The 27,847-nt window shown below is 28.6% G+C and overlaps 1 protein-coding gene across 1 annotated transcript in view; it reads left to right on the top strand.

Moving 5' to 3' along the window:
* Positions 1-5,776: 5,776 nt before the first annotated feature.
* LOC116774388 (uncharacterized) overlaps positions 5,777-27,847 on the top strand; it is a 229,889-nt gene continuing 207,818 nt past the window's right edge. The window contains exon 1 of the mRNA XM_061524876.1: positions 5,777-5,795. The gene's annotated coding sequence lies outside the window, so the exon portion shown is untranslated. The remainder of the gene's footprint in view (positions 5,796-27,847) is intronic.

Here is a 27,847-nt window from a genome sequence, read left to right as displayed (position 1 = left end):
TTAACATAACTTACAATTAGAAACTTGTTACATTCTGACTTACGTACTTTGATGAGTTCGAAGCATCAAACAAATATCTATCAGACGATGGAAGCAACAATGAAATTATTTTGTTAATAACGATGTCTTACTTATTTTAAAACAAACGTATTAATGTGTATACTTATAACCTCTCATTGATATAAAAAAATACTGCATTTTCTGTTTATTTTCAATTCTTGTTCGTTCAATTGAAAAGCAAGTCATATAGCGTGTGCACTGCTAGCTAGAGGTTCCAGGAAAACTATGAAGCTTACCTATTTATATGTATATCATAGTAAGAATTACATAGTCTATACTTAAGACTACATGATTGCCCCGATGTTAGAATAGCAATCCCATACCATTTTTTGTGTTTCATCAGGAATCGTTTGGTTCCCATTGCCAGGTGTTTGTTTCGCAGAGTTAGCAAAGTTATATACGATCTTTTATCCCCAATGTTGCCCCGGCGATGTTTGTGTTTTCAATAGGTCGCGCGTACGTAACAAGCAAACAAATATTGTTAAGTTTTCTTTGTATACAAACTAAAGTTATATGACATTGTAACTATTTAAAAAGACGTAATTTTAGCGTTAAGAGAATAGTCATAAATAAGGTATTGTAATTTAAAGAATTGTTTGAGAATATTGAGAAGAATGATGCGTATATATCATTTTTACTATGTTATGTCTTAATTATGACGAGGAAGTCGTATTATTGTACATTGCCTAACATATAATCTTCTGAGTTGTTTGAAACAAGATACTTTTTTACTAAGGATCTCAAAAAGACTTCAAAGAGTCATTTTTCAGTTCTAGGTTAAGGATTTCTTTTAAAAATGACGAAGAAGGCGTAAAACTATAAAACGATATCGTTTACTTCACTGAATCGTTAGACTTCTTATTATTCATAAATTCGTTTCAAGAAACGAAGGTAGGTTTTTCTGTTATAAAATTTTTACTATATAGAGCTTTCTAAATAACTCTATAGCTTTCTAAATCTCTATAGACTCAGGTAAGGTGTAATATTGGCTATCTACCTAAATGAAACTAATGTTTTTAGGATAAACTACGCGCGATTTATATTTGTAAAAAACCACATACTCCCGACGTTTCGGTTACTTTTCAGCAACCGTGATCACGGGCTGACGAGATGTAGTTTATCCGAAAAATATTAGTTCCAATTAAATAAATAAAACCCGCGAAAATCTTACATTTCATTATTGGCTATCTAGTTCATATTGCAGTATAAATAGGTTCCCTGTCAAGTCATGCCCACATGGAACTAGGTTGTTATAAATAACTGATGTTAGCTGATGGAGAAGTCTATTATCGTACTTGTAATATATAAAGAACATAAATCATCTTAAAACAGTAATTCCAGGACCTACTAATTAATATAACTGTTAATATCCTGTTTAATATGTTAAGATTAGTTAAAAATTTTAATTCAAGAAATTTTTGATCTGTAATAATTTCTGTTATTTTCATTATATATTCCAGCTAAAACAAACGTATGTCAAATAAATAATATGTTTATAAAATATCGTTTAAAATTAATCTTAATATTCTTAAGCCTATATAGTTTAAAATTTGTTTGAGATAATTATGCAGGAAATGAAAATACACTTAACTTCACAGAAAAATTTGCATTCTGTCAACGTATTGTTAAAAAAATTTACACTTTTTATAGTACGTAAAAATTTTCATTACGACGTTTTTCGAGTTAAAATATTTGTTGTTACACAAAATATTGTTGAGAAGGATAGTGTTTTCCCTCATTTCATAGAAAACAGGAAACCAATCAATTGCTTCGTACTAAAAAGCTTTTCTAATAATACTTTTATTTAATAATGTACGATTTATATCGTTTAATCGATAGGAAATAAAGAACCTGTTTTTCTTGAATTTATTATTATTATTTGTGGGTTTAAAGATGTTTATGGTCATTTTACATTTCTTTATTGAATTATATTAAAAATTGTTAAAAACGTACTCACAACTAATAATTGTATTTATTTAGTTATTTGGATTGTTTAAATTTGTTTAAAATTAATATTTAGTATAGTTAAATTACCTCAAAATATAATGGAATTATTCATTTTATAATGACGACTTAAACACTACCTAAATATCTAAATTTATATGAAAAATTTCAAGTCCAATTCAAGTCAAAGATATGATTTTTTTTATGTTTCTTTATTTTGACTGGATAGACCTGGAATGTCATTCTACCAGTTGGAAAGGGGAAATGAAATCGTACTTGGTGAACGCACTATCTCAGTATCAGCCTATTCACACTTTTCTGAAGACATCCAAGTTATAACTTGAAAGAAAAACAGACGCAGGCATACTGTTCCAATCTCTTGCTGTGGGCATAAGGAGGGAGGACGCGTGTCGCTTCATCCGGATGCCAGGAAGATTTACAACAAAAGGATGGAGGCCCAACATGTGTCTGGTTGTCCGATAATAGGAAGGAGAAATACGGAAATTAAATCGTGTCATTCAAGATTTATTATTCAACAGTCTCCAGAGTGTATCCTGTAGAATACCGTGAGCTGTACCGTGGCTACTCTTCTAGACTGACTAAATTGGATTTAACCAAGTTTTGCTCACCAATAAGCCTTTTTGCACGTTTCACGTTTTCAAGTGAGGTGACATTTGGCAGACCGTGCCTACTGTCCAGATATGACAGCAATATTCCACACACGACCGGACGTGTGCTTTGTATAAACAAAGAAGCTATTCCGTCGAGAAGCACTTTTGCAAGAACCCCGAGTTTCTTTGCAGCTGCCCTGAGGCACCTGAGTTTGAATTCAATGAGCCGCCCAAAGTTAGTGTTCGAGGATATCTCAATACCTAATAACTGAAGACGGTTTGATTATTCCAAGAATAAGTATCATTATTTATAAAGAATTTGATATTGAAACAAAAAAAGGACCGAAGACCTTTGTTAGCTTCATCAGGCTTTTATTTTTAGAGCAATAGTTAAAACATACATTTTATGAATTCTGCGGCCCACATATTTTCTTTACGACTTTTTATTCCTTTCCGGGGAACTGAGGTCGCCCATTAATATTACTATTGTTGGTGGAGTGTTGTTAATTATCTGCAGTATAAATAAGATTACAATTAATGTCGTCAAGTCCTCTGCATGCTTGAATCATACCAGATTTTGCTGGATATAGACCTGTTACTTATCTGACAAGAAGCTTCAGAACAAAAGCTATCTTAAATTCAACATATATTTAATATGTAGTATGTTTTTACAGATTATGATATTTTTATACATTTAAGTTCCAAATAAGAGAGTATAACGTTATAATTGTGTGTTAGTAATTTAAAAGTAAAAGATATAATTATCTAAAACAATCAAGATGCTGTACGTAAATTTGGAACAACTAATATGTATTGAAAATAATTTAATTTGAACTAAATCTTTTTCATTTGTTATAATATAACATGGTAAAGAAAAAGTATAAATTTTTCTCTCAATTTCGATGTATATTGTATAACATAAATATACCTTTGACCTTTGTTTCATTAGATGATTTCAAATCTATAACAAGAAAACCGATCTAACTTGCCTACATTATCTGTTCTAAAAGTTTTCTAAACTTTGCCAATCACGACAACTTGTTATTAAATTGACATTAAATTTACTGGAGTATTGCAGAAAGTAATTATATTTCAGGAGATTATTTAAAGTACTAAATCAAAGTTGAAGGACAATTTTGACAGTACGAATTATTCTTGGAGCGTGAAATTTTGAAATGTATTCTAATGCAAATACCGTCTCTACTGTCAAAGGGAGACGTTTATTTCCAACTCTTGAACAACTTGTTTGAAATTTCAAAAGAATTTACTAAAATATTTTCCGTATATGTAACTTAACAATATTAAATGTACTTTAGTTTCTGTTTAGTGTGTGTTTGAATTAGTTTTTTATTTAACTAAGTCCGATATTGCTACTAAGATTCTTATTTTTTTGTATAATTATATTGTTAATAATCTTTCAAAATAATTGTTATGCTTGAGTGAATTCATAATTATTCTTGTTTCTTTTTTAATATGTTAGAAATTTGAAAGTTATCGTGTTATATCAATTTGATCATAAACAATCTTATGCAGAGTTACTTAATCATCTCTATTTTATTTATACCTTTATATTATCGTATTAAAAACTACATATCCCACATAAGAATAGTGGTTATGGCAATTTGTGCAGTTTTGTGTAAAAAGATTTTACTTCCTTGCATTTACATATTGAAATGCCGGAATATGTTATTGAAAGTTGAACCTAGAATGAAAAGACGAAAATTTTAAAGTTCACGAAACTAAATTTTCGTGTAGACTGACTGTTACTTCGTTCAACTCATTGCTGCTTCACTTTTCTTTGCTTTTCATACAAAGTCGTATCAAATTTGTGAATATTAAATCTATTTGTATTTTCCTTATAATTCTTTTTTTTTGGTTCAAGATGTTTTTTTGTATAAGAAACCCACGTCTACTTTCATATCTCCGGGTCGTGTAGTAGAATCTTAGTATTAAACAAACATAAAATTTCATTTCTCGGATAAATGCTTAGCAACGTTAGTGAGAGTTCGTGTTTAGATGAGACATCTGCATAATTTTAACTTCTAACACTCAAATAATAGTTCTCTTAATTTGAATTCAATTAAATAACCCTGAAATTGTTTATTCGTTGACAGATTTGAAAATTGTGATATCACTGTCTTTTATATGTAAATTAAACTCAGTTATTCTTTCAAGGTACCAAAAGTCAACGAAGGCAAAACCACCAATTTGGAAAGGCAACGTGTAGCATTTTATTTATTTTATTTTTGACGACGATTAAATTTGTTTGAATACGTTTCAAACCATAAAATTAAATCTCTGCGTTGATGAAATTTTACCCAACACGCTGGTTAACCCGGAATATATTAATTAGTGGTCCGTAATTTCAGATTCTGAATTTCTCTGACGTGTCAACGAGGGTCGGAGTATGTAATAATATATAATGATATTCTCTGCTATCAGTTTATATGTTTCGAATTATGGATATTTATTTTATCAACTACATACGAAAGATCAAAAATAGAACTAAAAGCTGTCATGTATTTTTTATTAACTTTTATCGAGTTCAGCAGACTTAAAGTAGAAGTAAAGCAAGGCACAATCACAGTCAAGTTTGTACTATTGTTATTTGTCGTACATTGGACTAACGAAGAGGAGCATCAATACAGGGGTCAAAGAACATATCTCGGATATTAATAAAGGTCGTGAGTCGATGGCACCAATGGGTGAACAGACAATGGATAAATCAAACGACTACAAACAGTTTGATAAACCAGATAGATAGATAAATCGTCAATAGTCAAGGCTATTGAAACTAAAAAACATACAAATTATATTATAAAATCCCATATCCATGACCACACTGCAAGACTCCGAGATGTATTTAGCACATCGGTGCATTCAAAGCAATACGCTAGAAAATTAAGAAATTGTTGGCGGTAGGTGACAAATAAAACTTATTGACATACCCTTTCATCTCGTCTGTCCGTGATCACGGTGGCTGCAAAGTAATTTAAAGTAGTCGGGAGGCTGTAAAAATATAATAATAAAATCGTGTAGATATCCGAACATATCAAAAAAACATAGTTATTTCATTAATGAGTATGTTGGTTAAGTTAAAGTGCCGAGGGAAATAATATTACACATACAGTAATACTTGTTGAAGTTTTAGTGTTGGACATCCCCAGCAGGAATGTAAAGGTCAGTAAATTATTATTAAATTTTTACTCATAAAAGACTGTATTATGTAAATTCCGGGGTAAATGTGAACGAAATTCAGACTTTTTAAAAGCGCAATCAGTACTGTCGAGACAATAATTCTCGTGCTTTTATCACATTTTATATTCGTGACTTTTATTGACATTGTGGTAGTGTGTTAGGCTATGAAATAATATTTCAACGATTCACTTTTAACGTTATTGCGACACATTTTACAGTTCTTAAAACTGTTTATGTCGGCAATTTGAATTTACAACTACCCACATTTGATTTTGTGAACTACCTTCAATAGATACTTTTAATAATGTTAGGAAAATTGTAACTGGTTTTGTTTTAGAAAACCATAAAACAGGTATTAACTTGTTACTTGGAATATTTTCTAAGTATTTTTTGACAAACGTACGTTGCTATAGGTAAGCTTGAAAAATTTATATCATTTAAGTTTTGCAGCTAAAGGATTATTTTATCGAATTGAGCAAAATTGTAAATTATATTAATTCTTTTTAAACAGTAAGAACTTTTAAAAGTTTTTTTCATTTTATTTTATTTTATTTCATTTCATCTCATCTCATCTCATCTCATTTCATTTCATCTCATATTATCTAATCTAATCTCATCTCATGTTATGTCATTTCATCTTTTTTCATCCCGTTTAATTTTACTTTATTACTTTTTTTTATAACGTAAGGATTGATATCTGAGGATGACTGCCACACATATCTTCATTACATTATTGAAATCATGAAAGTGGAAGATATATTAGTTACATTTAGAAGTTGTTGTGAAGCCTTATCTCGGTATAGTGCGCGAGGCATAAGCTGAGCTTTGCATTTGTGTGATTGTACACGGATAGTGTAGGTGTGATGTCAAATTTGTGCGTGCCACGTGCTTTTCTAGGTTTAAACCGGTTTATACTGCTTTTACTCCGCCCCGCATCTTCACCTTTTGTACTGATAGCAGCGTCACGTCATTTAATACTTAATACGTAATATTTAGAAAAAGTCGATACTATGTCTATCCAAGGATGGAAAAATGTATGTGACCATGCGAAAAAAGTTTCATGGTCACGACGCCGCTCTTGCATATAACGGAATAATTTATTATTAATATAAACAACACATCAGATGGCAGTAATGAAGACGAACATTGCAATGAAAATGTTGAAAATGCAATGTCAAGTGAAGAAGAAATTGTATAGTTTTTTTCAAAATTTTTATTAATTAATTATATTTTTTCCATGATATTCATAATATTTACATCTTGCCTTTTACAAGATTTGCTTATTTTATTTTTAATCTAGAATAGTTCTCGCACTTATTTTATGTCTCTATTTAAAATATAATCAAATTTAATTGTAAAAGTTTTTTGTCTAACTCTACTTTTACTTTCACTCACACAAATGCAAAGCTCAGCTTAAGTCTCGCGAACTACGGAGTAGTTCGAGAGTTCGCGTTGACAGTTAACTCTGTCGGAGATTGAGTTTCAATGGAAACCCTATTGAGTGACTAAAGGTTGACTAAGGCTATATTTAACCAGTTACATTGATGTTTCCAAACTTGTAGTATTTTATTCCACTATGTTTACTAAGAGATAACGTGACAATTACGTCTGTCGTCGTTTCAATATTTTGATAACTCATTTTAATACTTTTGTAAAGTAAAAATATCTTTGTTTATTTTTTTCCTTGAATACTTAATTGGTTATTAAAAATTCACATAAGATAAAGAAAATGTTATCGCTCTCGGTTTCTTAAATGTATACAAATGTATTTGTTTGTTTGTTATCTCAAAGGATATTTATATTGACCAGAATTGAATTGAAAACCAGAACCTATATGTGGAGTAAGTTCTTAAGAAATGGAAACTTGTCTCATGGGTTCGCCAAAAATAGAATGAAATGGTGTCAATTTTAGCGGAGATCCCCATGGGAAGTAACAGGAAACTCAAACTTTCATGTCTTCATATGCCTAATGCTGTATTTTCCATCTTTTTGAGTGGGGTTAGTAGTAAACTGAGAAAAATATTACGTCTAAAATATTAACATATACGGCAAAAAATTATAGATATTTTTTTATTATAATTCTATAGCATGTTAAGGTTAGTGCGATCAATAAAGAGTATAAATTATCCTAGTTACAAACAAGTGTTTAAAAAAATAATAATAAAGACAATAAAATAAGACAGCTATAAAATTCATATGTGATACGTGCTATATGTATAAGCTAAAGCTATTCAAATCATATGTATTTAAGATGATGTACTCAAATAAAATGCAACGAAATATTTTTTAAAGTGAAATAAATTTTTTTTAAGTCGTGACGAACGAATATTAATAATAATCAACAAGCTTTCATTGCACATTCGTTATGAAAAACATACATTTTATATTAAACATTTTTTTTTCACTTTTTGAATAAATACGATGCAAGTAACCGAGTTATAAAGTATGCAGAACATGAGGCTCCTTGTGATGTGACCTAAAAATTCGTTACCTTTTCATAGACATACGAATGATATTTTTCAAACGAAGAGTAGCGTTTAGAGATATGATTTCCAATGACATTTCTTTAGTACAGGAAATTTAAAAGAGATAATATTATTGACCATTACATTTACACATTTTTAGATGTTACAATTATTACAAGTCTGCATTCAACAAATGTAACCTACGTTATGAGATCAGTTTGAGCAAAATACCTTCCTTACTCCTGTTTATAATAACGTATAGTTACTTAGACTAATTAAGATAAATTTCTTCTCCATTTACTCTTATAACGTTTCATAATAATGTAACTACTTATTTAAATAGATCAAATTAAATATAATCCATACAACGAATTAATTTTGTATAATGTTAACTATTTTATGAATGTTTTTTCATTAACGATATTTAACAATGGCTTTCTTTACCACTCATTGCTTACTAGATATCACATGTAATAATCTAGATTCAGTGTTTTGAAAGCTGAAATTATTATGTAGGTTTCATGTAATTATTTAAATAAAAACTCATGACTTTTATTGTGCCCATGAATTCAATTTTGAAGTTGAAAATGCTAGAAGTAACTATGATATTGTCGTGACAAAATAAAGAGCACTCTCTGTTATGGAATTTAATATATATTGATGCAAGAATATTCTATTTACAATATGTAGATGTGGATAAATATTTGGACAATATCTTTTTCAGAATTATTGCTGATGTTTATGTTAAGTAAATAAAAGACGTTCGACATGCCTATAGCAACAAGATATTACTAGCTAATAACGTAAATACATGATTGTCCAATACAAAATTCATTTTATTATTTTGCTAGAAATTCATTAATAGGTAAATTAATAGATAAATCATTAATAGATAAATTTTGTGAAAGTATAGATTACTTACATTTTGTAATTTCCTTTGTTTTGTTTTTTTGATCTCTCTGCTAAAAATTATAGATTTTGAAACTGCATCATTTTAAAAAGAGCGATTCTAGTCGTATAAAACATATAAAGCTTAAATCTTACAAACAAAAAGGTATTAAACTCTATTAAAATATTGACATCTTTGTGGAACAAAATATTATATATAATTTCAATGAAAAAATTGGCATCATCTTCAGTATTATAATTTATAATGATTAAATATGGCACCATAAATATCTTATGTGAAATAGCTTTTAGATATAATGAGAGAGTGGGTTACATATTTTTTTTTTGATCAGGCACAAAGAAAACGAGTTATTTGTGTTAGGGATATATTAAATATATCAAATTTAAGTGCCGTGTTGCCAAATAACTAAATACAAATGAGAGCAAAACCGAATGGCCTCGTTTCAATTCAAACTGAAAATTGAAGCGAGAACTCCTTTGATAACTAGCGGTTGGTTTTTAAAATGCGCTCTTTGATTTCAAATTCATACTGAATTTTTAAATATAGTTTAGTGGAAATGTTTCAGTGAACTATAACTTGGATATATACATATGAATTAATGTTAATTCATTTCAGAAAATCAACAATACTAACGTTTTTTATATTTATGATTATCAGCCCTCAACTTGTACTGAGCACTCCAATAAATGCAAAGTAGTTATTTAATTTGAAGATTAAATTAGCAAACGGTGGCAAGAAATATACGGTGCATGCTATAAATATTATTCTATATATTTATAATTAACAATAACCGAAAAATATTTAAGACTTTCGCCTTCAAAAGTTCAATTTCAAAGTCTTAAATCTCATTATGTGAACCAGTACGGACCGGAAATCGCCAACAAAATACGTCGGGTGGAGGATCAACTGTCAGTCACTCTCATCTCGCCCGCCCGTGATCACGGTCGCTGAAAAGTAACAGAAACGTCGGGAGTATGTAGTTTTTTACAAAAATAAAGCCCGCGTAGTATATCCGAAAAATGTTAGTTTCATTTAAATGAAAAATATTTATATGTTTTTTGATACCAATAGAACCTACAATGGGTTGACATTTGTTATTATTATATAATGCACCTGAAATTTTGGAAGCTTAGATTAGAATTTATAGTTTAAAATTTAAATAACGAGCTTAATTAAAAATAAAAATAAAAAAACTCAATGAAATCAACTAAAACGTATTGTGATATAATTATAATAAATTAAAACAATCTTTCCGTTAATAGCCTTGAAACTTTTAATTATATCTTATAGAGGTTTCAATAATGTGAAATATTGTATTTCGTGGAAAGATTGTTAAAAAATCAATATAAAACGGATATTTTTTTCATCAGCGTTTATGAAATGAAGTTTTTCGGGTAACAACACGATTTGCAATAATGTTCCTTTAACATTTTCCCGACGTATCGATCGCTTTTCAGCACTAGCAAAATCGCGGAATTATAAGAAAAATTTAGTTTTATTTAAATAAAACTTACTTTCATGTAAACGCAAAAATTATAAATATAGTTGAACGTTTACTGATATTTGCGATATTGTAATTAGGTAAAAAAAAATTAGAAAAAAGTACGGGTGCCTAAGGAAATAAGTAAGTATCTAATAGAAGCAAAATAAACAACTAATAATATTATATTATTGTCTGCTTGGGCGTTGTCTATTTATCACGGAATACGTAATTTATAGATTTGAAACTAACATTTTATTTGAACAAATTTCGCAATTCCTACAATTTATTGCTTTATCTGGCCCTTGCAAAAGCTCGCTGTATCTGGAAAAATCATTACTAAGGTTACCAACGTGTCATTATTTTCAATACAATGTTACAATCTCATATCATTCTAAAACTCATAACTTCGATTGAAATATTTTTAAATTAATAAAATAATTTCTACATTCTGTGTAACATATATGTTGTAATAATTCTAACGCAATGTTATGTTTTGTTTAAAGATAATTTGTACTATTGTTATAAACTATTTATGATAATACGTAGGTATGTTATTGTGTAAAACATACGCACAAGATAGTTCAAAATCAGGAATGATCCTCGATTTTAAAATTATTGCCGATAGAGACATATACATACAAACTTATTATTTCCATAAATAATCACACAAATTTGATAAATAATTATCGAATGAATTCGAACTCACAGGAAACGATCCTTTGACTGATATTTTTTTATTATTTCCTATGTACATTAAAACTTTCGATAAAATATAAGTAATTTAATGTGTTAATTTTGTGGAATAACATTTTAAAGAAATATCTTCTAATAACAAATTTAAGTCAATAGTAAAGAAACATATAATTTAATAGTAAGCTTAGAAATCCGTCCCGTTTGTCACTTATCATGATTATTTTTAAATTCCCTGTTTTGCAAATCTTTGTATTGTTCTAGGTTCTGGTAAAAATATAACGATTATACTATTATAAAACTCCTTCGTGTTTTTTATATTATACAAAATTATATTACTGTTCGTACATTAAATAAGAACGTTGATATTTGCAAAATATTTCACAAATCCAGTGAGAATAAAGTCAAAAGCGTGGGATAAAAAATTCCACGTCTAAAAAATTTCTTCCCGGCGAAATCTTTCAATTCTAATTATATCTGTCAACTTGACGTAATTTAAATTAACCATGAAATGTTTAAGTGACTCGGAATTCTAAATTCAAAACAACAAGTCAATTACACCATTCCTTTATAATTACTGTCTAATATACACCAATCGTTATAATAACTACCCAATATAACTAAAGGTCTTAATATATTCGACTCAAATAAGGTGACAAGAACGTAACGTAAACAATTATTTTGTTTTCGTAAGATCGTATAATTTAATGAGGGCTTTATTATATTTTCGCCTGTTTAAATCCCGAAAACACTTTTACAGGCTAACGTATTTTTTATCGAATTATGAATTTGTGGTTTAGTGATCGTGGAAGGAAATATTTTAAATTATTCTTATATAAATATATTGTCTTTGTAAATTATAAACGATGAACGTGTAATAAATTTATGAGAACTATTGAGATACAGCTGAAATTATTATTATATATTGTCAATGTATTTTGTTTTTACAAAAATTTTCAAGGTCAAACTTACACTTAATTTACACTTAATTACCTTTAAGTTTTTTTGTTAATAACAAATGAAATTATGACTAAATTATGGCTATAGTTACTACAGACGAGACTTTATTTGATAATGATAATAAAATTATATTTGTTGAAGGTTCCCTATTAATGACTTTACGTTAAAATAATTTACTGTCCCACTCACCAGTTGTTTGCTTGAAGGGAAAGGTAATTATACTTTTATAGGGGACAATAAAAATTTAGCTTGAATCCTTTAAAACAAGTTTATTTTGAACTAGTTTATACCTAAATAACAAAATATTTTCTAAACGAGTTAAATATAAAATAGTTTTTGAGGGAATTCATGTTTATTTGCTTCTAACTTTTTCATAATATATTTCCGGCCATTTTGTATCTTTTATGATTCAGTTTGTAAAACCTGTCAGTTATGGTAATTGATGATGCCAATTAATTATAATTCTGCTTAGGGTTTCCGATTTATATTCCATTCAAACACATTACACCGTTAATTAAAATATAATGAAGACGTTGTTACCTTTTAAACACATATGTGTGTATTAACTATAATTTATAATATAATTTGAAACATATTTTAATTTTTTTAATTCTGTTCCTTTTTTTACAACAATAAAGCACCTTTGAAACAAAAATAGATGGTCGCCTAGCAACCAAATACTTTATACCAGCAGTGTTTAAAAAAAACAGAATGTATTTTTTCTATTTATTTTATAGTGAACTTCACAAAACTTTTGGCCATTTCAAATATAATATGATATTACCGAGAATATAGGAGAAAGCTATGAGTTTGGGTTAAAAAATTATAATTTACGAGCCTTGAGAATTAAATACAGTTGTTAGGTCAAAATCAAAGTAGAAATTAATTTCAACCTCAATGCTTTAATAAAACTATGTTCAGTATCCCGCTCGTCCGTTTATTTTTGATCTTCTTCTTCTGCTTTTCTGTCTTCTTCTGTCTTCTTGTTCTTCTTCAGTTTTATTATTCTTGTTTTATATTTTACGTATTTTGTGACAAACATCTGGCGGTACATATTTTCTATGAAATATTTTTTATGTTTTGAAATGTGCATCACAAGATTTGAACAATAATATTTAGGTAATCATTTTATTGTCAAGAGCTTTTTAAGATTCTTATTTATATCCAAACTGTCAATCACAACACCAATATAACGAAAATATTATTCGCTCATTATTTTGAAAAATGTTGTTAAAATTTCATTAAATAGAAAACACTAATAAACAATTAAAATATTGTGTGTATGGAATAAAATTGGAATTACATTATAATATTATTTTCAATATATATATATATTTATGTAATTATAAGTAAAATTATAAATGAATTATCAGATAACATCCTTCTTTTTCTATTGCCTTGGAGATCCTTAATAAGAATTTTAATATCAATAAGATCAAAATTCTAAATATTATACATAATATATAATAATACTCGTCCATAACGACTCTGGTTTCAAACAATCTTGTCGACTTATTTAGGTTTAGTTCGGATATAACGTAACGTGTTTCATAATACTCTTTCTAAGGAAATGTTCTTTAAATATTTTATAAACATAATTAGTACAAAAATGATTACTCCAGGGACTATAAGACATCGGGGCGATCCTAATTGCAGGGATCGCCCCCTTTCTCCGAGGGAGTAAGTCCGGTCTTTGCCAGAACCGGCCAGTCGCTGGTGTGCCCTGTTGCTGACAGATCCGGGGTACACCAACATAGCTGCCGATGGTTTTCGCAGTGGTTTTAGTGAGTAGGGGCCTGCCCAGGCCGAGTCTCACACATCCTCTCCGGTCCCACCAAGGCCGATTAGACGGCTCGCAAAAAAAGTTTCCTTGAGTCATCAAAAAAAAAAGGGACTATAAGACATAATATAGTATTCCTAATATTTATATGTACATATATATGTATTATTAATATCCTCTAATCAATTCATGTCAAGTAAACCTTCGATGTTTTTATATTGAAGACCAAGTATTCATTTTTATGTGCTTTATCCACATTTCAATAAGTAAAGATTTAGATAAACCTTTCGGATTCTCTTTTAGTGGAAGGTAGATTGACAAGTAACTATTCTATAATTACGGAATTTGATTCTCGTTGTAATAAAAATACTTCTTTTAGAAAAATTTAAGTATTAAATTACAAGTATGTAGGCTAATTAGAAAAATATATATTTTTTTCAGTTTTCACTCTACATCTACTTAATATATTTCCTAAAGGTAATTTATTGTTTTTATAACATTCATTGATCCATTTGTTTTCAATGTTTTAAAAATTAAAATAAACTTAAAATATATAAAGTATTCTTAGAATATCTATATATTATCTTATCAAGTCAGCAAATCATTTTTCCATTGTTATTCTATGGGAGATTTGTAATGAGTTTTCTACACGGTCTATCGTTGATTTATTTATATGTGTTGAAACGATTTCTTACTGTAATATTTCATGAACTGTCAAATTAAACAATAAATGTGATGGATGGTCTGAGCGAAATTTTGGCATATTTGCTTGCCAAGTAACAAACGGAGTTCCGTGTAACTTTATTGCGAACTAAATTTAATAGAGCTTGGTAAATTGCGTATAGAAAAGAAATTTGATGTTAAATAATTGTTGTGTGTTTTTAAGTGATGCTTTACAGTAATTTGGAATGCCCCAAAAATCACATCAATATAAAATGTATTTTCGTACAAATTTTGTATTACCCATTATTTTCACAGATACGGTTATATGAAAACGTTGTGAAATTATTCAGAAAAATCACAGTCTTGTCAAATTGTATATCTGTACTATTGTAAATTTAAGATAGTTTATCGCGCCTTTATCAGGTTGGGAATATTTTTTTATAAATAAATAAAATCACCAGAATTACTACGTAATTTAATTTGAATAAAAATTAGTTCAAATAAATACTCGCATTAATTTTCTCAAATTATTTAATATATTTTACATTTTATTTGAATTGTAAATCCTGTTTAAATTTAACCTCAGTATTAGCACAGAGTAATTCATCAATCAACTTTACTATTAAATATAAGTTTAAATAAATATAGTAAAGTGAAACAATTTCACTTTTTCAGGAGCTATACTCCCGTATTGCTATCTAAGACTCGCGAGTATTCATCTAAATAAAACTAATATTTACGGATGTACTACGCGTTTTTTTACTATTTTAAACAACATACATTACTTGGCAGTAATAGTGCTCACGGGCAGACGAGATGAATTTTTTTTTTGTCAATTGGCCTCGTTATTTGTCTTCTACCGTTGAAGATAACTTCCAAATTATGGTGTATCAATATTGTTCAAAACAAATTTTCCTAAACGAACCTTCAAAATATCACTTAATTGATTTCATATATATTAATATCATATTTGTGCATAGTTTTTCCTTTATACACATACCATGTCAAAAATTATTTAACAGCAAAAATATAGATGGTCTATAAAATATAATTTACGATAGCGTGAATCATGTTATATTGTCGCAAAACTCCACATACAACGCATCTGTGTCAAATGACGTGCTCTGCGAGACGAATAAATTTAGGCTTATTCCATTATGTTTGAATAGAAATAACTGATAAAAATACTTGTAGTATTATTTAATTTTTTGACAATATTTTATATAGAAAATACTAATTAACATATTTATAAATACTGTACACAATGAAGTGTAGAAAATTAACGACGAAAATTTGCTTCATGATCTTAAAAAATTACTCACTAATCGCTTTAATATTGTAAGGCTGGCTGGTTTTTAAAAATATCCTAAAAAAAATAATTAATATTATTATTATAACTATATATATATATATATATCGTATGTGTATATATCGGCATAACTTCGGACGATGAAGCATCAACTCTTGAACCAGGCCCATCTACTCTATGAGACCTGCGACGGGTACGAGAATATAACGAAAACTAACCTAACTAACAAGCGAGAACATAACACCAGGCAGGTGCAGAGCACGCACCGCCTGCCAGAATGGCCGTATCGGCGCTGTCAGCATTAATGACGGATGCAACATGAAAATAAGTCGAGGCTGTCAGCAATTATTATAAAAACTTATTGGTATTCATAATTATTGTTAAAAGTAAAACGAAATCAAAAACTGTTTAAAAGGAGAATAGAACTATGTTTGAATTCTGTTATAAATACGACGTCTGGACGTTCGACAGCAGGGTTCAGTGAGTGCGGACCATTGAAGAATGTGACTATGAAGAATCTTCGAGAAATACAAGAACATTTAGAAGAATTGAAGTTTCATTTTAAAATATCATGGAACGTACTGAAAAAAGTGACATTAGTGACGTCAGCGCGAGTCGTCTCCCTCTCTCTCTTTAAACAACGAATTTGTATTAAATCTGATATATATTTAGGGAACACACATTTAATTTGAATCGAAACTTTAAATTCCCGAACGCACCCGAAGTGACGTTAAAGCGATAACATCTGGTTTGCTCACTTTTACGTTGGAAAGTATATTGTCGACGTGTCTTTGTAAATTGTATTTAACTTATTTAAGGTGTTTTGATTTAAGATAATAATGAGTTTGTTCTAGTTAAAAGTACTGGCTTCAAAAGGCAACTGTATTTTTTTTTTAATAATTTTGTAAGAAACCTAAATATATTATAATTACATATTTCAAGAATTATTACAAGAATTTATATTAGAAGAAAAAGGTTACAGAAAACACTGTCCTTATAATTGACCCATTACCACGGCAGAGGGAATTACGAACCATGAATTTTAAACCGTTTAAAAGTGTTTCTTAATTTATAATAATATTTTTTCAGAGCAGTATTATAAACACTATTTTAACATGAAATCAAAAAATCAAATAAGACAATAGTATACGTATACTTAATGAGATGCTGAAGGAAAAACTCTTTTTAATCACATAACATAAGGAAAAACATTCAATTAATAAGTACCATAATAATTAGATCTAATAGTTTCGCGAGTATTCATTTAAATGAAACTAACATATTTTGAATTGCTACGCGTATTTTATTATATTTTAAAACTATATACTTCCCGACGTTTCCGTTACCTTGCAGCAACCGTGATCACGGGCAGACGAGATGTGATTCACATCAATCCGAAAAATATTAGTTTCATTTAAGTACCATAATTACAAAAACGAGAAAAAACGCACTCTATATTTAATTTTAAAATTAATATTTTCAATAAAATATATATTTTTTTAATATTTACTTGTAAAGTGATTTTTTATATAGTGCAAACCTGAAAGTAGTTTGCTCATATTAAGTAACATAATTAAATGGATCTGTTTTCAAATGACATCATTGAAAACTGACAAAATTACAAGCATTTTCAATTGTCCCGAATTCTCCGGGAAAATATGGTCACAGCCACACACACACACACGTTCGCGGATGTTACACGCGATGCTGTTAGTGGCCGGTTCGTGTCGCATTGATAGTAATAACAAAAAACCAAGTTTAATGAATAAGTTGTGTACATTTTCCATCACACTATTAACAGGCTGTCAGATTGATAAATTAACCGTAAATAAGTATTTATTACATTAGCAACGTATTTTTTAGCATTTTTGTCAATAATTCACATTCTCGATTGTAAAATTGCTACGATGTATCTTTGCTTACTTAAAAAAATATATTTATTTACGGACAACACTCACAAATTAAACATTAAATGGATGCTGAAAGTTGGATGAACTTTTCTCTTGAAGAGATATTTTCCAGCTGACTAATATATAATTAATACGAGAAAGCATAATTCAAATATTTTGTGATATTATGGTTAAAATATTCATATACCTTATATGCTGAGACTAAATAACTTTATGTTTAATATTAAGTATATAAAAATAAATCTTATTAGGTATTACTTATAATGGCAAATAAATTTCTTGTATAAGATATTACTGAGATTAATATTTAAATGAAATCAACGCGCGAATTTGACACTTTATTCGTCCATGTATAAAAGGCAATCGAGTAGAAAATATGTTGAAAGAGAATAATTTATCAATGGCTGTAGATTAATTTATATTGATTTTAGACAGGAATTCTTCAAATGCTTTTGTGTATGTCGTTGGTGAAAAAAATTTCGGTATTTAAAAAAAAACTTCGACGTCACTTCTGTTAAAATTATATAATATTTTAAAATACCTTTTATATTTTGAATGATGTAGATTATAAATATTACTTTATAAAATTTAAGAAATGGGATATATTATATATTTTAGACGATTTTTCTTATCTCGTTTTGTTATAGAGATTGAACAATCATTCTACAGAAGAGTAAGCTAGTTTACGTGATAACTTTACTGGTAGGTAAAAAAAAAAACAAAACATTGCATAACATTTTTAAATTCATAAATCGAATTTAAAATTCAAAGAATTAAGTACTGCATATTTTCTGAAACTATTAAATGTTAAGACTTAGTTATGATAATAATTAATGATGTATAAATACTTTATTTCCTCAGCCATATATGTATTTAAATTATGAAGAAGCAAAAACGTTAGTAGTAAGGAGCAACTATAAAAAGTAAAAATACAAATAGTAACGGCGAATTGATAAATTTAATAATATATTCTCCTATGAACTCAGTCGAGTTTGAAAAGAATTAAAAACGTTCTTTCGAAAAATCTAAGAGCAACGTCAAAAAAACTCGACGGGTAAAATTATAATAAAATATAAAAACTTTTTAGATTAAAATTATGTTATATAAAATAAAAAATACTCCTTTATGAAATATAAATTAGATTGGGAAAATAGCTTCACTTAACCCTACCTAAAAAAAGTAAAGATTGCCTTTAGGGTATTATTTTCTATATAAATTAGGTAAGTAGAAAATATAAATATACAAAACGAGTAAGCATTGAGCATCGAAAATAAAAAAAGAATATTTCTAATTGATTGCACACGAGTGTAACGAATCAGAAAGCAAGATATTTGTCGCAAAGTGAAAAAGACTGATAAAATGTAGAATAGCATCTTATCTATTACAGTGATAAAAAATTATCATTCTTTATTTTTCTATCCCATTTCAGATCGATAAAATCAATCCCTTAAGTTTAAACAATGTATACTCTTGGTCATGAATAAAGATCTAAAGATTTTTTATTCTTACGAGTGCTACAAAAGCTTGGTTAATTTTATATATGTTTGTACTTAGACGACTCATGAGTAGCACTCAGGTTAGATTAGTTTCTGTTACTATCCTTCGAGGGAGAAGTTTGTGTGCATACGATAAGCGGGTAGTCGGGATTCTGTTTAAAGCAAAGTCTTTCAGGTAAGAGATCTAATATATAAATTTCTTTTCACCTTTTGACTATGACGTAAATGTATTTAATGTCATATTTATTTTCTCATGACATACATTTGGAAAAAATAACCCATATTATTATAATATAAATAAACGTAATCTTTTTTATTAATCTTGTATTATTTAGTGTAAAAAGTTGAATAAAATAGAAATAAACAAGTTTAATGCAAAAATTATGCATTCTTATTCAGTGTATGTGAGGTAAAAGTATGAAAATAGCTTCTGGTTGTCAATAACAGCCAGTTTGTTGAAGTATCATTGTAAGAAAAAGTTGTGGAACTTCGTCAACAGTTCCACAAATGTTAGGGAAAATTTTGCGAGACCAACTTGTCTACTTTATATTTACAATTGAAAATACCAGCAAGCCTTCACATAATGATGTAGACATTTCTTATGTTACACATTAAAGGTTGGTTTTAATCCTTAAAACGAAACTGATTAGAGAATAACGGTATTTGTGATTTATCTTTGCCATTACATAGTTGTGCATTTCTCACTGTGAATGTGAAGAGAGTGTATAACCAGGATATGTATTTGATCTGCGCGTATATACAAATAATATAATTTGAATTTATAACAACTTAAGATAATAAGAGCTGCTTAATAAATTAAGTGCTAACTTAGCTTTTATAAATGCTTTCGACTATTGACAGATTAATTACTACGGGGACATATAAAATATAAACGGCAACTTAGTCTGTGGTAAAAGAATAAAAACTATTTCATTTAAGAAAATTATAATTCAATAATAACCGAGTTCGCGAACTCAGGAGAAATAGTCCAGTTCCTGCAGAAAATACACAAGCATATATTTTAAATGTAATATTTGCATATTAATAAAAGTTGTGGATTTATATTATTTATATTTATTACCTTAAGGTAAATAGAATTATAATAAAAATTTGAAGAATTTGCAGTTATACTCTTATATGTTATAGGTCAGCACAGCGTATGTGCAGAACCTTTTATAAAAGTTTGCGTCAAGGAATTTCACAACGACACTTTTAATGTTGAAAAACTTTGAAATTGGTGGTGTTCTGTTTGGAAAACTACCATAAGAGCCGTTTTCTGGCTCTCATTATTTGTTAACAAAAATATAGAAAAGGAAAAAAAACTAAACTAATATAACAAAATAAAAATTTTAATGTCCTGCTCCATTTTAATGTCCTGCCCCGAAATTATTTCACCATAAATACAAATTGTATATTCAAATATTCGTCTAGTTAGTCAGGCTTCTTTAAATCCATACACCTATTATTTAAAAGTTAAATAAAATTAACAGTTAATTGAGTTTTAATCCAGGAGCCCTCTCGAAATATTCACTTTAATTGAAAAAGAATCTCGATCCGAAGCTCGTGTATCAGGTTAGTAGAAAAGAAAAATGTACATTTCTACGACCCCAATTACAAACGAGAAATTTGTTACTTTGGCTCTAGTCATATCTAATTTTATTTTCTTGCTTTTATTTTATCGCACATTATAAGGTTGTCAAATTGGTAATAAATAGATTGAAACTAATTTTACCTCTCCTGGACATTGATGTTACTATTACCTATTTTCGTCTCCATCAACTTTGTAAAGCATTTTATAGAAATATGTTTAATTGAAATTAAGAACAAACGACTAAAAGTACAAATAACTTTGCCACTAGCGTTAAAAAGCTTGTTTAAGTATACTGTTCGAAGAACTCACGGGACGTCTAAGCTGTTTGAGTGAAGTTTTCTACCTAACAATAGCTATTAATATGGTCATTTTATTTTACTAAATTTCAATATAACGAAAAGTAGAGCGTATATCTTTCGTTATTGAGTTCATTAACAAAATTATGTGGAACTTATAATACAGTGAGTAAACTTAATTTCACAATGAGGTCAGTTTACAAAAATGACTAATTAATATATAAGTATGTATTTCGATTATTGTGCATTTCAGTAGTTAGGTTGAAATGACGAAGAAACTGATTTACCAACACTTAGCTTTGTAACTGAAAAACTTGAAAAAGTACTAAAAAATTCTGTAAAACAGATTTTTAATTTAAAAGCAGTAAACATTTACATATTAAATAAAATCTAAAATTACGGCCTAGAGTCTTAGAAGATGGAACGGAGTTAGCCTAGTCAGATATATAACATTTCTATTTATGACCTGATGCAGACAAGGTCGCGGGCAAAAACTAGTCATCGATTAAAAATAAACACTTTTAACGTAATCTATGAGCAGAAATGTATTATGCTATTTAATTGTGTCATTGTTTTAATAACACATTATGTTTATGTTAATAGTTACAAATTTGTCACAATGAATAAAATGAAGGTAGTTTTTAATGGCGAACAAATTATCATGCTTGGTTACGAGGGCAGTTGATAGTATTAATGGAATAAATGTTATTATAGTTCCTTGTTAATGATCATGACAGGTGAAGTTATTGCTGAGGTTTGGCTATAATAATGGTTAAATGAAATCAGACTTTATATTAATATTGTCAGCAATTTATTATTATGTTTATATTTAATACAATTCTTTCATTTGATCTGATGTATTATAATTAACGCTATCCCAAATAGCACTGTTCTTGGTCTCAGAATATGTTTCAAACCGCAGGACAAGATGTCTTTATTGGACATATATTGTTGTGTACCTAATATTATATGATAACATTTTAATGACAAGCGTATTTTATAACTACATATTGTATGAAAAGTATTTCGTCAAGAACTATTTTCCGTTTCTAAATACATAAACTGTAATGAGATGAAACCTCTTAGCATTCAATGGATTCACCGTGCGGGTGCCGGGTCCATCGCGTTGCAGGGAGAGGAGTTTCAACAGTGCCTGGGAATTGCGGCCCAGGTGTAGGTTTAGGGGGCCCCTATCTAACGCGCGTTAAGCGCTCACCTCCACTGTCCAAGCTCCTCTCCCGACCTAAACAAATTTGAAAAGAACCTACTAGGGCTGTCTTCGAAGTACGTTCCAAGAATGAATTGATGTGAGTTCTGGACAGGTCCGAGTCTTTTAGTAGGTTGTAGAGAGGTTTAGCCGCCATACCTCTCGCACCCACTTCTACCGCGTATAAATCCACGACGAACCTATTTCGAGTAAGTTCGTTAATGAGCTCGTAATATATGTTGACCTTGATGGTATGGTCTTTGGGATGTTGGTTTCCCAAGGAACCGTAAGCTCTATCATCACAACGTGCTTTTTAAATTCGTGAATACATAAATATGTCTGGTCTGGAGGCCGACACACAAATTTCCTCGGGGATTTTGTATTGTTTTGAAGAAAATTTTGAATGTCACTATGAAATAGAAATCTGATTTTTTTAAACTGAATTATAACATTTCTTTCTTGAAATCGTATCATTAATAAAATATAAACGAAGAAGCAAATATAATAAAATTCCATATAAATATATAATAGTTTACTAAGAAAAGTTTTTCTAATGAAAAGTGGTTTGTCATTGTCCTAAAATCATCAGATTGTATTTCAGTTGCTTAAAACATATATTATAATAAATTAATTTTATAAATATTATTCAAATTAAAATTGAAGTTATAACTCAAGTATAAATTTAATTACTTTATATACTTTTATTATGTTTAAAGTTATTAAATTATCATTATAATGCTTATATATTCTAAAAATTTACGTGATATATATTGGTAATCTGATAATGAAATAACTTTCTTATTTCTTTTGTATTTATAATTCGTATTAAACTAATCAGACAAAAATCTCTCTTCTCTATATCATTGTTATATTTTATATTTTATTTTACACGGTAAAGTGGCAAAGTTCTCCCACAGTTTTCCCGTCTGGGTCTTTTTGTATTTTTAAAGAAAATGAATTCCACAGTTTGGAATTCTTTTGTGTTCAGATTGTTCGTGACGGTTGGGATGGGTCTGGTCTGGGCGAAATAAGTCTATTTAAAGTGATTTTCTAATATTTCTTTATTACTTTCTTGTGGTAACGTTAGTTATCTTTATAATTTAATATTACATATATATTATATCATATTATAGAGAGTGATTGAATCGCTGAACTGACACATGGTTAGGTGAACCAAAAGATTTCCGCTACTATAAGAAATGTGATGGCACATCTCTCCCAATATGGGGGCAATCATGTATTCTTAAATACTGGCTATAAGTTTTAATTATATCACTTTTATATGTCTGAGTAAGTTTCGGAGTTTTCCTGGTACCTGTGATTGGCTGTGAACCGCACCCTTTATAACTAATTTCATATCATTTAGTAATTAACTGACAATAATTTTACACCATGGTTCTTTATATTACGATATAGATTATCATTTAATTTCGATTTCAAAAGTTAAAAAAAAAAACAATATTTATATTTAATTTTTGATTACCTGAATATTCGAATAATTTATTTTAAAACTTTAGCTATCAGGAGCTTATGAAATAAGTCCATCAAAATTGAGCTTTACTCCCAAAAGTCATCATAATTTCAGAGAAAATTTTAAGTACTAAATATAAAGTTTCTCAACTTGAGATAAGCATTCGGGCGTTAAATTTTGAAATGGTCATAGCGCATTGGTTGTCAAACTGACCCTCTTGTTTGTTGAAAAGGATATATGGTAATATTTATATGTATGTATATGTAATATCATTATAAATTAGGAATATATTTTCTATTATCTGTGATTTATATATAATAAAAAAACATAAAATGTTGCTCTTGCTGATATCAATTTATAGCTTCCAAAACCGGATCAATAACTCACATATTTAGAGGATAAAAAGATTTTTTTCAGAGCTTATTACAGATATTCACTTGAAATTGTATTAATAAGTTGGCAACAGAATGTTTGGTCGGAACAATAATCACAGACAAAATTATTCATCACAAATGATCAGATGACGTTCTTGATAGAGAATTAAAACAATATACTTACTCATTGTTATCGCTATTCCTGCATATAAAATTTAAAATATACAGACGAGCTAACTAAACACACCTGGCCATTTAATTAAAAGCTCAATGGAGAGTACGAACTGTTAAAACCACTCCTATCGTATTGTCATCCACTACGAACATTCCACACGAATCCTCAAACACTTGACTTAGGTACGTCACGAATTTAGGTCTTTATTTCATTAAAACGTTTATCTTGTAAACGTGTAAAATGTAGAGAAATTTTATACAGTTCGAGTAATGAGGACATATTTTAATTGTTTACCGCTTTTCCGTCGAATAAAAATTCCGTCAATAATGTTTTATCCTAAACAATTAGATTAGGTACCTGTAATGTAATATAAAAATAATATGAAATAAAATAATAGGCGCTTTTGGCATCATAATACAAATTTTATTGTGATGGTAAATTTTTTATATTAATATTTCAAGGACTATACGCTGAAACTCTTTTAAAAAACTAGGCCAAAACTGGGATGTTTATTAAATATTTTAAACCTAGGGGTATAATATATAGGCATTAATATAATTGAAAAATTTCAAACCTATTATGAAAGAAGTATACTTCTGCATATATTTCCACATTACATAAACAGGTGGAGAGGTCGACGAAATGTAAATATAATGCAAATTATATTTAAATTGGAGAGACTGAAAGCAACGGAGAGGAGTAATTAACGTTATTTTTTTTTTAAATTAACACAAATATAGAATACAGAAGTTAAACAATCATCATAAAGTGTCATTGACATCTACACTATAATGTAATTATGTATTATAAAACGAAGAAAGTTGTCAGTTGGTTTAATTTAGCATTATAAAATTAATTGCTAGTTATTTCTCTAGCAGAGCTCATCTTACCAAACTCTTGATAATGGTTGCCCACATTGATATAATAGCTTCTCATATTGTTAATGTCTAGAATGATCCTTCAGAACATAAAGCATTATGAATTATTCTCCTTCAATAATGTCTTGTCTAATATACAGGAAAGTTATGGGACGAGTCCAACGGTCTTTAATTAATTCAGATATTAAGATTAAATATTTAAGTATAAAATACGTTTATTACGGTAAATGTATGATAGTGGGATAAACTGATGATATAGGTGAACTCTTATTGGGCCAAAATATAGCATCACAGTTTTTTGGATGCGGTTTTTAATAAATAAGATAAAATTTTTGAAAGTTTGAGAGGCGTTAAATGAGCTTCGTGATAAATTATTTGTTGAATAATGGGAGTACTATAATAATTCAGAGGAAGTGAATTGCACTTCAAATAATATAATACAAAATTGTAGATTAACAGTGCTCACCAGTTTAAAATGATTCAGGATATTATCAGAAATAAATTAAGCCTTATAAAGGCAGTTATAATTTAAACATAGTTTTATAGTATGAACTTTTTACAATTAACTATTGATTGGAGATATGAATATAAACATTATCAAATTAATGGCACGAAATAAATAAAAGATAAAAAAAAATCAACATAAAGAGAAACTTTTTTATTCTTCATTATAAATATTTTCATACATATGTACATAAAAATTTAATGAGTAATTAATAATTCTATGTATATGAATATATGTTATGATATTCACGTATAAATGTTAAAAACTATCAGACATTACAGTCACGTTTTGGAAACGGATTTTCAAATACGTATATTGTATAATTTTTACATAAACTAGTTTTAAAATACTCTACGTGAACAGTTAACACCAAAACTATCAAAACTTTGTTAGTTGATTACGAAGGAGTGTGGGGTAATCGCGTTTAGGACTAAACGTGGGTTTAGGTTTGAAAGTAAATATATATAAGACAATTATTCTATTTTATGGAATTTACGACACATTAAACCATGCGTTGTTCTGTAAAACAAAGTTTTTATTTATTTTAGACTTTTAAAATTAATTAACCACAAAATAGCATTACTGTAATGTAAGGACTTTACCTATAAAACAAAGAAACGACATTTAAAGTTATATTGTCGTTCTTATTCCACTTATTAGATTAATTTAAATCAGATTCCTCAATTACAGACATTAACAACTACAATAAAATTCCTGGCGTCTCAACAGTCAGCGCCACCTATCGACTCGACATGACAGCAACACTTGACATTTAAATTCAAATTAATATGAAGGAAATCCTGTAGGAGTCCATTATTTCCTTTACGTATATATAAGCTTTTTAAATGTACTAATGGTGATTATTAAATATGTTACTCCATCATGAAAGTTACAACATATTTATGTGTATATTCCGGAAATATAATAAATAATTAGCAACTCAATTTAAGTCCGCTTTAATGGACTGTATCTTCCTGGTAGTTGAAAATAAATACTCTTAGTATGATAATACTATGGTTCTGATCGTTTTCTATGGAAGACGTTATAAATTTATAAAACGACCAATGCTACCTTAGACTTCTATAAAGACTAAAAAGTTTATTCATAGTCTGATGAGAGAACACTGTATTTGATTTTGAAATAATTGGATTTGTATGTTCAATATAATTAAATTGATTCTAAATGCGTATTCAACATTGCCTTGCTTAAGGTACATTGCGAAGTTCTCAAACAAAGGACATATGTTTAGACTGACGGCGCACTCTCATATAATGCTCCTGAAGTTGCAATTATATCAATTTTAATATTACATCTAAAAAGTAAAAATATTATGTTAAGTTTTTTACTCTGTATGCATAAACATATTACGTATCGTAACAGAAACGCTAAAGATGAGTGTCCCAAACTCTATGAAAAAAGAACTATGTTCTGTGATTGTTATATTCTTATCATTTTTTTCAATTTCGTTAGACCTCATATTTGCTTATTACAAAGCAACTTTTTCGGGAATGAGATTTAATAATGTCTATTTACACAAATATATATTTTCGCTTATATTTGTACTTAGTCTATATTTGGTAAAGGTAATATTATCTAAATGAAACTAACATTTGCGGATTGCTATTCGTTATTTTATTATTTTAAGAAAACTACATACTCCCGACACTTCGGTTATTTTGCACCAACCGTGATCACGGGAAGACGTGAATATTAAAACAAACGTAGTAAATATATCCGCAAACATTAGTTTCATTTAAATGAATGATCGCGAAAATCCTAGATCTCATTAATTTCATTTATAAAAATGCACGTGTCATTTTATTCACATAAGCGCATTTTCTTATTTTACATAAATCCAAACCATGGTTTCT

Source organism: Danaus plexippus, chromosome 26, assembly GCF_018135715.1.
Source record: "Danaus plexippus chromosome 26, MEX_DaPlex, whole genome shotgun sequence".
NCBI classification, from domain to species: domain Eukaryota; kingdom Metazoa; phylum Arthropoda; class Insecta; order Lepidoptera; family Nymphalidae; genus Danaus; species Danaus plexippus.
Note: the sequence above shows the minus strand (reverse complement) of the source record. Positions and strands in the feature narration are given on the sequence as shown.